Source organism: Mastomys coucha, unplaced genomic scaffold (assembly GCF_008632895.1).
Source record: "Mastomys coucha isolate ucsf_1 unplaced genomic scaffold, UCSF_Mcou_1 pScaffold12, whole genome shotgun sequence".
NCBI lineage: Eukaryota > Metazoa > Chordata > Mammalia > Rodentia > Muridae > Mastomys > Mastomys coucha.
Window position 1 is genome coordinate 5124144 of NW_022196894.1, and position 12358 is coordinate 5136501.

A 12358-nucleotide genomic window follows, 5' to 3' on the forward strand; every position below is an offset into this window, starting at 1 on the left:
ATCCTTAGGCTTCCTAGTCCCTGCTCTCCCTTTTCCCTTCCCCTCCCTCTCCCTACACAATCTGGTCACATCCAGTCTGGACCTTCTCGGGTATCTCTGCCTATGCCCTCCTACTTATCTATAATGAACCTTCTCCTCCACCATACCCAGGAGTAGTCATGTCCCTCCCTTCCTTTCTTCTTTCCTTTTCCTTCTTTCTCTCTCTCTCTTTTTTTAATTCAATGGGAGGTTGACTTAGTCCAAACACATTCTATGCATTTGTGAGATTCTCTTCTTATTGTTATATGTAACTATATGTAAGTAGCTGTCTTCAGACACACCAGAAGAGGGCATCAGATCTCTTTACAGATGGTTGTTAGCCACCATGTGGTTGCTGGTTGAATTCAGGACCTTTGGAAGAGTAGTTAGTGCTCTTAACCGCTGAGCCATCTCTCCAGCCCGAAATTCTCAAACAATACTGAATGGTGAATCAACAAAATAGAAAAGGTTAAGCCAGAATAAGTGTCTCCCACCCCCCTGCCCAACCCCTGCTTTTAATCCCAACATTCCAGAGGCATGAAAATTGCCCTGAGTTCAAGGGCAGCCTGTTTTACAGGGAGACCACTGCCAAACCATTTTTGACAATGGTCTCCCTGTAAAACATTAATTAATTAATTAACTAGTTAACTAGTAATTAACTAGTAACTAGTTAATTAATTAATTAATGGTCTCCCTGTAAAGATTAATCCAGTTAGGTCTTTCATAATTATATTGGCCTTTAAGCAGATCCCTAGGACTGGGTGCGTAACTGAGTTGAACTGCCCAGTAGATCTCTACAGTGAGGCCCCACCCCTGGGACTGAATCCTAGCGAAGCTGCCTTCCAATATGAGCCTCCAGGCCTGGCTTCGTCTTTAAGCAACCCTTTAAAGAAAGAAACTGTTGGAGTCCACTTAAGCTTCTGATCTACAGAACTACAACATATCGAGTCCTTGTAAAGTTGCTATATTTATAGCAATTTATTATACATTAGAACTGTTGGGCTATAGAGATGGCTCGGAGTGCAACGGCATCTGCCACCACATCTCATGACCCGAGTTTGAACCTTATGACCTATCTACATGGTTTAAGGAGAGATCAGACTCCTCCAAAAGTCCTTTGGCCTCTGTAGCACACATGTGCACACACACATACCCTCTACACAAAAACTGAAAAGAGAAGGTAATTTTGTTAAATTTTGTGAGGCTTACTGTTAGCAACCACCTTTAATCCCTGCACTCAGAGGGCAGAGGCAAGCAGGTTTCTGTGAGTTCAAGGCCAGCCAAGTCTTCAGGACAGCCAGGACTACACAGAGAGACCCTGACTTATAAAACAGTGAAACAAAACAAGCAAAAAAGGTCCTCTTTAGAGGACCCAGAGCTGATTCCCAGCACCTCCACGGTAGCTCACAACTGTCTGTAACTCTGACACCCTATCCTGTCCTGTTGGGAACCATGAGAGCCCTGAGATAAACATCATGCCCCAGCTAATTGAGAACCCTGAGATTAACATCCTGCCTGACAATCACAAGGATCCGGCTTGGCCCTGAGAAAAGAACATTCACGGAAATCCACCCCCTCCCCACCTGTCACCCCGGAGCTCAACCCCAGAAGATTTTGTAACCCTCCATATCCCTCCTTCCTCTCTCCCTCCCCTCCAAGATTTTTGCTTTAAATATGCTCAGCTCCACTAAGTAAACGGCTCTTGACAAGCAATGCTTCTTTGAGTCCTGTCGTCTCTCTCACCCATTCTTTATGCACAGGTTGTGACCCTCCTCGTTCCCCCGAATAACTTCACCTGCAGGCCAGGTCACTGTCCTTCCTAGAGACTACACATGCTCACAGTGAGCAGACAGGCACACAAGGGAATAAATAGCCTTTGCATAAAATAAGATAGATAACCAATTTCTTTAAAGGTCTCATTCCTGCCCTATCTACAAACCTGACTACCTCTAAACTGCTCACCACTGTCCTTGGTCCCAGCACACAGTAGGGCTGCTCAATGAAGACCTAATTTAGTTCCTTGCAGCTAATGTTTACTGGTGCCTGAAAGTTAGGGGCTCCCAGAAATGCAGTGGAAGAGCAAGAGCACAGGTGTTGCAGCCAAGGGAGGCCTCTCTCTCCCACCACCGTACTTCCTTCTTCCTGTCGGGCCCATTCATACTCCTCAGAAGTTGAGTTGCAGATGCAGTTTATTTCCTGACCTCCCAGCTTCTAGTAAAAGTACTAGAAGCAGGGATAGCTCTGTTAGTAAAGAGCTTGCCTGATGTGGAAATGTTCCTAGAGTGCTTGTGTAATATGCACAAAGTCCTCTGTTCAATTCCCACACTGTATAAACCCCATGTGATAACTGGTGATCTGGCATAGTGTGGTCTGGCATAGTGGCTTGTATCTGTGATGCCATCCCTTGAGTGACAAAGGCCAGCCTGAGCTACATACATACAAAAAAGACCCTGTCTGAAAAAGACAAGAAATTCAGGAAAAACAATGAGGAGGAAAATGAAGATACCAAGGTCTAAAAATCCAAGCCTGGATTCAATTACTCTGGAAAACACTTCTGGCCTGCTTTCACCTGGCCCAGGTGGTCCTCTAGGTATACTACGTACAAAGCCCATTTGCACACTAAGAGGTATGAGGGAAAACGTTGTGCCTTCCTTGGAGCTTCAGTGCTAAGATGTCTCCAAAGATCATGGTAAAGCTCTGGAAGGAAAGAGGACGGGTGAGGTGCCATCTTTGCCCACTGCCCTTTTTTTTTTTTTTTTTTTTTAAATTTATAACCTTTTCCCTGGTTCAATAACTGAGGCCTAAAGAGGCAGAACACCAAGGAGATGGGAACCACTGGGAGAGGTCCATTTGCCATTAGAGCCACTAAGTGCAGGGAAGGGTTACCCTATCATTATACAGTGAGCAAAACACATTTTCCAACTCTGGGGCAGGTACCATGACTCAGCATAAACACTGGGTTGGGTTTTCTTCTACAGAACCAAAATATTTACCTACCTGGAAGCCATGTTGATGCCTGGCAGATAAGGACATAGAATTGACAGACCTTGTTCTTTTACCCACTCCAAATATTCTCCCCAGAATCCACAGAGGAAGCAAGACCTAATCATGCCCAAGATAGGAAATGAGGACTTAAGTTCAAGAGCTTAGTGCAACGGCCAGGGTCAAGCCTTTTGATGAAGTCAATTTAGGACAATTTGTTTTGCTTTGGTGTTTGTTTGTTTGTTTGTTGAGACAGGGTTTCTCTTTGCAGCCTTGGCTATCCTAGAACTGAAGAGCACCACCTGCTCTGCCTCCCTGCCGTCTCTGCTTCCCTGCTGGACTACGCGCCACCATGCACAGCAAATTTGGGGAGTTTTTTGTTTTTTGTTTTTTTTCTTGCGAGTGGGTCTTGCCAAGCCCTGGGTAACCTAGAAATCACTATGTAGCCTAAACTGGCCTCTGCCAGGAGGGTGGGATCAGAATGAGATAAGACCATGGAAGACCACCATGTGAGACCCAAACTCAAGGCTCTGGTCAGGGAAATGGGAGCACAGTTTGTAACTAAAATGAGAAGGGTTGGAACACTCATGTTCAGATGTCAGGATGCTTAGTGCTGGAACAAGAGCATGAAAAAGGAGCTACAAGGCAGACTTGCTCCTCAGCCCAAGCAAGGTTTATTATAAGCACTCCACTCAATTCTGTGTGAGATCTAAAGCCACATGTGTGCCGAGAACTAAGAAATGGCAACCCTGCCAGGTCACTTTGGGGCCATTCTAGACTGTGGGAGACCCAGTGTCAAAACAAACAAGGCCAGCAGATGGGGCAAATGAGACCCTGTCTCATACAAAATAAAAATCCAGCAGGCTGTGAATATAGTTCAGTGGTAGAATGTATGCGCTTCCCAAAGAAGGGCCCAGATTCATCAGCGACAAGCCCTAAGTGAAACCTGCACAGGAAAAGCCGCATGGTGGCACACACCTTAGGCTCTTGGCTACCAACCCCGGTAAGGTTGAGTGAACTCCTGTCTGTCACTAATGTTCTTTCTTTCAGGTCTTTGGGGAAGCACAACCCTAAAGGACAGAGGACTAGCCACGTGCAGGGGAAGCTGGGTCAGTTTATTTCCTTTTTGATTTGATTCTCTTTACACTTTTCTGTGGTGCTACAGATGGAAGCCAGAACTTTACCCATCCTAGGGACAAGAATCCCGCCAAGAAGAGCCATCCTCAGCCTTACAATTTTACATTCTTAAAAGCGGCTCACAAAACAAGCAAGCAAGCAAACAAACAAACAAGCAAAAGCTTCCGAATGGAGGGAGATTCCACTGAACCAAAGCTGAGAAAAGCTGGCAGCAGTGACTGGCCAGCCCTGCCTTCTACCCCTCCCTCCCTCCACCTCCCATCCCTGTTCTGGGAAATTATGTGGTTGCTGTGGTTGGGGTGGGGAATCATAGTTGTTGGGTTTTGCTTTTAGAAGTAGTGGTGAGACTAGGGCCAGCTAGCTTCCCTGGAGTCATAACCAAGCTCACCCTTCTGTCGTAACCTCGGATGGCATTGACAGGACTTACTGAGCAAGAAAAGCACTAAAACATTGTGGTGGCATGCACTTGTAATCCTAGCACTTGGGAGGCAGAGGCAAGCAGGTCTCAGAGTTCAAGGCCAGCCTGGTCAGCATACATTCCAAGATATACAGAGATGTTGAAATTGTCTGTAGCTATGCATTGTAATGCTAAATACTGGTTCCCAGGGACAAGAGAATCTGCATGTACAAAAGTGATACTAAGTAACCTTGCCCTTCTCCCAACAATTATCCCTGTGGGTGACTAAAGATGCCCTATAGCCAGTAGCTGGGCAAAAGAGAGAAAGGTGGAAGTGGGGCACCTGGGTTTGGGGTCTGAGGAGAGAACACAAGGTGGAGAAAAAGGATGCCATTCAGTAACTGAGTTATTCAAACATGGCCAAGAGGGCTGGCCAATGGAATAAGGGAAGTCCAAGCGGAGCATGGCTAGTCATATCTCCGGTTACTGGCAGGGAAGGAGAAGAGATATCTATACAGCTCTAATGCTCTAAAGGGTTATTGTAAATAAAAGGTGTGTGTCTTCTATCTGGAAACTGAATGACCAAAAGTGAGATAAAAACTCCAACTGAGTTTAAATAATTACAATAGAGATGGCTACAGAGAAACCTTGTCTCAAAAAGAACTTAAAAATTTTGTGATCATTTGCATACATGTATACATGTATGTACACACACAAACATATACACACACACATATATGTTCATCACCTGCTTATAGTACCCATGCAGGCTGTGAGTTGCCATGTAAGCATATGTCTGTGTGAACAGAGACACATATGTCTGCTTGCAGAGGTGCCAGAGTGTCTGATCCCTTGGAGCTGGTGTTACAGGGGCTTGTGAGCCACCTGATAGAAACGCTAGGAACTGACCTTCAGTCCTCCAGCCCTGAAACAGCTGCTTTCTTAGAGAGAGGTTTGCTTGTTTGCAGTGATGGCAGTGATGGTGTCAGGACTTAAACAAGTACTCAGCCACTGAGCTATAACACTTTGTAAAGTAGATAACCCTTTCAAAATAGTAGGTGACACACTTTCTATCACTTCACCAGGAAAAACTATGGGGCTGGAAAGATGGACCTGTGTTAAAAATTACGGCCCACAGGGCCGGAGAGATGGCTCAACGGTTAAGAGCACTGAATGCTCTTCCAAAGGTCCTGAGTTCAAATCCCAGCAACTACATGGTGGCTCACAACCATCTATAATGGGATCCAATGCCCTCTTCTGGAGTGTCTGAAAAAAATCAACAGTGTACATATGTATGTGTTGTAATACCCTAACCCCAAGGGCACTGCATGCATATGGTGCTGACATACATGCAAGTAAAACATGCACTGTATAAAATAAGATAAATATAAATATAAAAAAACCCAATCTTTTAAAACAACAACAAGGGCCTGAAGGTAGCTCTGTGGCACAAGTTTAGACATATGCATTTTGCCAATTTCACAGCCACATGCAACTCATTCCCCTAGGGTTGGACAGCCCTGCCTGTGGTTACTGGTTTGAGAGGTTTTGTTTTTGAGATGAGGTTTCACTATGTAGTCCTGGCTGGCCTGGCACCCATGGTGTAGAACAGGAGAGCTTAGACCTTAGAGATCCAGCTCCAAGCTTGTGCTACCATAGCCTGGGGCCAGGGGCTTAGCTCAGTGGGATCACGCTGGTCTAGCAGGAGCGAGACCCTGGTTGGGTCCCATCCTCAGCACCAGAAAGATGAGATGAGAGAACATTAAACTTAGAGCTTGGACACAGAAGACCAGGCACGGGCTGGGTACGGTAGCACTTGTCTGTGATCCCAGTGTTCAGAGGGCAGAAAGACTGCAAGTTCTAGACTAGCCTTGCCCACATAGTAAGACCATGGTATCCAAGCGGTAGGGCACCTGCCTAGCATATGCTCAGACAAAGTGAAAGATCACATACTGCATGATTGAAACCGTACAAGCCACTCAGAATAGGCAGTCCGCGTAGATCAGTGGCTGCTGCTAAAGGAAGGAGTGGGGGGTGAGCCATGTGTGTGCTGTCTCCTGGGGAGGAGGAAAATGTTCTAAGGCTGGCGAAATGGCTCAGCACTCACCTGCCAAGCCTCACAGCTATAGAAAAGGAGGAGGAGAGAACACATTCCACAGAGTTGTCCTTTGACCTCCACATATACACCATGGTATTTACTGGTCAAGCATAGTGGCACAGACTTTTTTCAGGTTTACTTATTTATTTTATGTATGAGTGCTCTAACTACATTTACCCCGGTGAGAGGGTTTGAATATGCTTGGCCCAGGGAGTGGCACTATTAGGGGGTGTGGTCTTGTTGGAGGAAGTGTATCACAGCGGGTGTGGGCTTTAAGACCCTTATCCTAGCTCTCTGGAAGCCAGCCTTCTCCTAACTGCCTTTGGAACAAGAAGGAGGACTCTTAGCTCCTCTTGCACCATGCCTGCCTGCCTGCTGCCATGCTTCCTGCTGTAACCATAATGGACTCACCCTCCGAACCTGTAAGCAGCCCCAATTAAATGTTGTCCTTTATAAGAGTTGTCTTGGTCGTGGTGTCTGCTCACAGCAGTAAAACCCTAACTAAGACAACCTGCACATCAGAAGAGGGCATCAGACAACATTATAGATGCTTATGAGGTTATAGATGTGGTTGCTGGGAATTGAACTCTGGGATCTCTGGGAGAGCAGTAGTGCTCTTAACCACTGAGCCATCTCTCCAGCCTGCAGTAATTTTTTTTAAAAGAAGTGTTCTAGAAGAGGCTAGGGATGGCTCTCAGTGATAGAGGACACTTGTGTAGCATGCCCTGGCTTCCATTCTGAGCACCACAGTTTCAGAACTAGACAGGAGCGACAGCCGCATACTGCTGTGAAGCCGTAGGAAACCATCTGCCTGTCTCCTGAAGGTTACCATCTACCCTCCCAGAAGGTTCTCGTGGTGTTGGTAAGGATCAGCTGACTCCAGGAAGGCACTGCGCCTGGCTGCTGGGTGGAATGTAGCTGACTTCAATCCTTGGGACCCACATGATAGAAGGAGAGAGCCGACTCCTGCAAAGTTATCTTCCGAGGTCTCAGAACATGGACACACCCAGCATTTACATGCACACACACACGCACACAATAAAAATAAATAAAAGTAAATAAATAAATAAATGTGACTTGAAAGTAATTTTTAAAAAACTAATGGAATAAAATGTACACATGAATTAATGAGTTAACATGCACAGTGTCTGCATTCCCCTCCGTTTATGTATTAATCTTTTGCACAAAGTAGACATGGGTGGTTTGGTGGAGGTTGGGCATGTATCTCAGTGGTAGAGCATTTGCTTAGCATGTTCATGTCCAAGCAATGAACCCAGCAATGAAAAATATAAAGAATATGTAGCTGTATTCTACATAATGTTCCGGATGGGTATGGTGGAACATGCCTTTAGTCTCAGCACTTGGGAGGCAAAGGCAGCACTTGGGAGGCTAACCTGGTCTATATAAAAAGCTCCAGGCCACCCAGGGTTATACTTTTTTTTGAGACAGGGTTTCTCTGTGTAGCCCTGGCTGTCCTGGAACTCACTCTGTAGACCAGGCTGGCCTCGAATTCTACCTGCCTCTGCCTCCCAAATGCTGGGATTAAAGGGTGCGCCACCACTGCCCTTATTTTTTAATTTTTGGCTTTTTTCAGGGCAGAGTTTCTCTGTATATCCCTGACTATCCTAACTCGCTCTGTAGAAGAGGCTGGCCTGTGTGCCACCACCATCCAACCCCATATTGGATTTTTAAAAACAGTATCACAGGCTGGCTTCGAGCACACAGCAATTCTAACAACCTAAACACATGAATATTACAATGTAAATAAAAAGTCTAGCCAAGTATGGTAGCTTGTGCCTGCAATTGAAAGGCTGGAGAATCTTAGAATTTAAAATGAGGGCATTTAATACAAATGTATGGTGTATAACCTTTACCTAAAAGGACATAGAGGGCCAATGTAGCCAGCCAGAAATATAAAATAGCCAGTTCTAGGAACTGAGAGCCTCAGGGCTCTGATTCCCGATACCTGCCCCTCCTGGCTGATCTGCAATGAGGGTGGAACTAGGAATGAAGGTCTACTGGTTTATGAGACTCTCCACCCTGTGGACCAGTGGATGTAGATTGCATTCCTAGAATGAGTGTGTTCCCCTCCCTAACTGAATACCTTGGTCAGGTCCCTCTGAAATTTTCCACTGTTTCTATGTTCTGACTTCCTTGGTAACCCTCTCCCTGCCCCCAGCCTGTGGATGTCCCCTTAAATATCCCACACTTCTTGTGATCGGTGTCGAACTCTGGCCAGCATGGTCACGAGATCGACCCCGGCGTCGAACTCTGGCCAGCAAGGTCATGAGATCGACCCGGTACCAGTATCCCCAATAAACCTCATGTGATTGCAGCAAGTTTGGTCTCTCGTGAGTCATTGGGTGGTCGCGTCATCCTGAGACTTGAGTAAGGATCTCCCAAGTTCTGGGGGTCTTTCACAATCCCAGTATAAGGAAGGAAGAGGCAGGAGGATTACTGTGAGTTAGACCTACCTGAGTAACACAGTGAGTGTTCCAGGCCAACCTGACCTAAACTATGGAGACAATGTTTGTTTTGTTCTATTCTGTATAAGGCTGGCTGCCCTGGAACTTGATCTGTAGACCAGGCTGGCCTCAAACGCACCGGCCTGTTTCTGCCTCCCAAGAGTTGAGATTCAAGGCTATGTGTGCTATCAAGGCCTACCTGGACACAGTTTCTAGATAAAGGAATAAATTTGGATGTACCTCAGTCTGACACATACAGGTCCCAGGCTTGATCCCTAGGACTACACAGACTAAGTGTTGAGTCCTCAGACTGTCTCCCCAATCAGAACAGAGCCCATAACTAGGAACTGCCTCCTCTGTACCCACAGGTAAAGGCACAACACTGCCTGAAGGGAAAAAACAGACTCGTTTGTAAATTTCTGTAACTTCTCCTGGTGCTACCCAGCCCTCTTCCTCCAAACCACTCTGGGGCCTAGGTAGATACAAAGGATAGAAACAAAGTCTGTGCAAACATGTCTAACCTGACCGACTCTGGGAACACATGCAGTAAGGAGGGCAGGAAATCAAAGACGTCTACATCTGTCACCACCAGCTTTGCCAAAATTAATTCAAAAAGTGTTGAAATGAAGCCCGAGAGGAGCAAAGGCTCCCAGACATCTCGAGGAGGCAGCACACAGACTGTGTCGCTGGATTCACTGTTTGTTTGTTGTTTTGAGACTGGGCACCAGCACAAAGCCCAGGGTGGCCATGAACTTGCTGTGGCGAACACGGGTGGCCTCAACTCAGAGATTGCCTGTCTGCACTGGGATTAAAGCTGTGTGCTCACACCTGCCTTTCGTTCTGTTTTTCTTTTTTGTTATTGTTGTTTTTTGTTTTTTTGAGACAGGGTTTCTCTGTGTAGTCCTGGCTGTCCTGGAACTCACTCTGTAGACGAAGCTGGCCTCAAACTCAGAAATCTGCCTGCCTCTGCCTCCCAAGTGCTGGGATTAATCGTGTGCACCACCACTGCCTGGCTCTTTCTGTTTTTCTGAGAAAGGCTTCCAGAGGGCCCAGGCTAGCTTCAATTCTATCTCAGCTTCCCTATAGGACCAGTTTTGTTTCACTTGCTTGTTTGCTTTGAAACAGGAGCTCACTCTGTAGCCACAAAGGGCCTTGGGTTCACAATAGACCAGGCTGTCCTTGAACTCAGAGATCTCCCAGGCTCTCTGCCAGAGTGCAGGAATTAAAGGTATGTGCCACTATGCCTGGCCCATAAGTCCAGTTTTTAGTGTTAATTTAACTCATTTCATTTGGTGCCATCCTTGGACATAAAAGACATTTGGGGCCCATGCATGAGGACATTGCTAAAAAACATCTCCTTCAACAATATTCAATAAAGCCATCTGTTTCTACCTGGAAAAGATTCAGGCTGTACACAGATTACTGAGTAAGCCAGAGTGCGGCTTGAGGCCAGTTTGAGATACATACTGAGTTCCAAGCAAGAGATGCATAACAATGAAACCCTATCTCAAAGGAGAAACAAACAAACAAACAAACAAACAAACAAAAAACAGACCTCAAAGTGTTTATGGGATATGTTGAGATTAAACATGACCCCTCTGCCTTGGATGCATCAATGCTGAAGCCTTGAACATTTAACAGAATCTACTTCAGTGCACCCTGCACTGCTGCCTCCCCCCTGCTCTCTGCTCGCTATGCTCAAAATTCTAACCCCACTCTCAGTGGCTAAAATGACTGCCGGTCAACACTGTCCAACTCAGAGAAAGCAACAAAGACAGCACACAGGCTGGACCCAAATGACTTACTTGCCAACAGCTAAAACCCTTGAGTCGGAGAACTGGGAGGTGGTGGTGGGCAATCCTTTATTCCCTGCCTTCAGGGAGCAGAGGCAAGTAGATCTCTATGAGATCAAGGCCAGCCTGGTCTACGAGGACTAGGGCTCTGTTACACAGAGAAACCCTATCTGGAAAAACAACAACCACAACAACCACAACAACAACAACAACAACAACAATAAATAATAATAATAATAATAATAATTTTCTAAGGTGGTCAATGGCAACATTTGCAAGCTTTAGAAATTAGCAATAAAATTGGAGAAATAGGCTATTCAAGAGCACTCATTAGGGTCACACACACCTTTGACTCTGTCTCTAAAAGAACATTGATTATTAATCCTGGCAATGTGGGAGACAAAGGCAAGTGAATTGCTTAGACCGAGGGGTTCAAGACCTACCTAGACAACACAAGGAGATCCTCACCACAAAAAGAATCCATACCTTGGTTTTCGAAGCCTTCATTCCAGGGACAGTTGACCAGTATAAACTTGGTTATTAAGCTGGTGCTGGGGACTTCTGGAGGAGTATACCTCAGGTACCAGGGAAGAAACTCTGCCACGACACTATGTTGAGGAAAATAGATTGTATCCTGAGTCAAGATCCTCCCAGAAGGCGACCTTGGAGGAGAAGTGGAGGATGCCATCAGCTTAGTTCTTGGGAGCTTCTTCAAGCTTCGTTGGTTCACTCTGGTCTGTACTAGGAAAGAGCAGAAAGTCGTCTCAGACCTATGCTTCTCCCCTCCAGACTCCTACACTGTCCCCATCTCCCCACCCCATTAATCCTACCCAGCAGATTAAAAAGCTGGAACTATGATCCATACTCATTTGTATAACCTCAAGATTTACTTTAGGCAAGGTCAAAAGAAAAGACTGGACTAAATTAATTTCCAAGCCGCCAGCTTTCCCAAAGAAGAGTCCCAGATTCCCTCTGGTATTCAAGGTGCACTTTGAGTGTGGCTCCTATGTCCCCAGAAGCAGAAGGCAGTACTGAGTAACAGGCCAGCTTCCACTACAAACTGAGGTATCGCCTCAAAGAGACAAAAGAGGAAAAAAAAAACGAAAAAAAAAAAAAAGAGAGAGAGACAAAAGAGGGCTGGAAAGGGCTGGCGAGATGGTTCAGCAGGTAAGAGCACTGACTGCTCTTCCGAAGGTCCTCAGCTCGGATCCCAGTAACCACATGGTGGCTCACAACCACCCGTAATGAGATCTGACGCCCTCTTCTGGGGTGTCTGAAGACAGCTACAGTAAATTACACCAGAGCGAGCGGGGCCAGAGTGAGCGGGCCGGCAGAGATCCTGAGTCCAATTCATAGCAGCCACACACATGATGGCTCACAGCTACATCATGTATATACAGCTACAGTGTACTCATACAAAGAAAATAAATAAATAAATCTTTAAAAAAAAAAATAGGGCTGGAAAGAT

At 45.9% G+C, this 12358-nt stretch overlaps 1 protein-coding gene across 1 annotated transcript in view; it reads right to left on the reverse strand.

Moving 5' to 3' along the window:
• The window catches only part of Usp7 (ubiquitin specific peptidase 7), a 66525-nt gene extending 54970 nt beyond the window's left edge, over positions 1-11555 (reverse strand). Inside the window, exon 1 of the mRNA XM_031362117.1 lies at positions 11377-11555. The gene's annotated coding sequence lies outside the window, so the exon portion shown is untranslated. The remainder of the gene's footprint in view (positions 1-11376) is intronic.
• Positions 11556-12358: the final 803 nt, after the last annotated feature.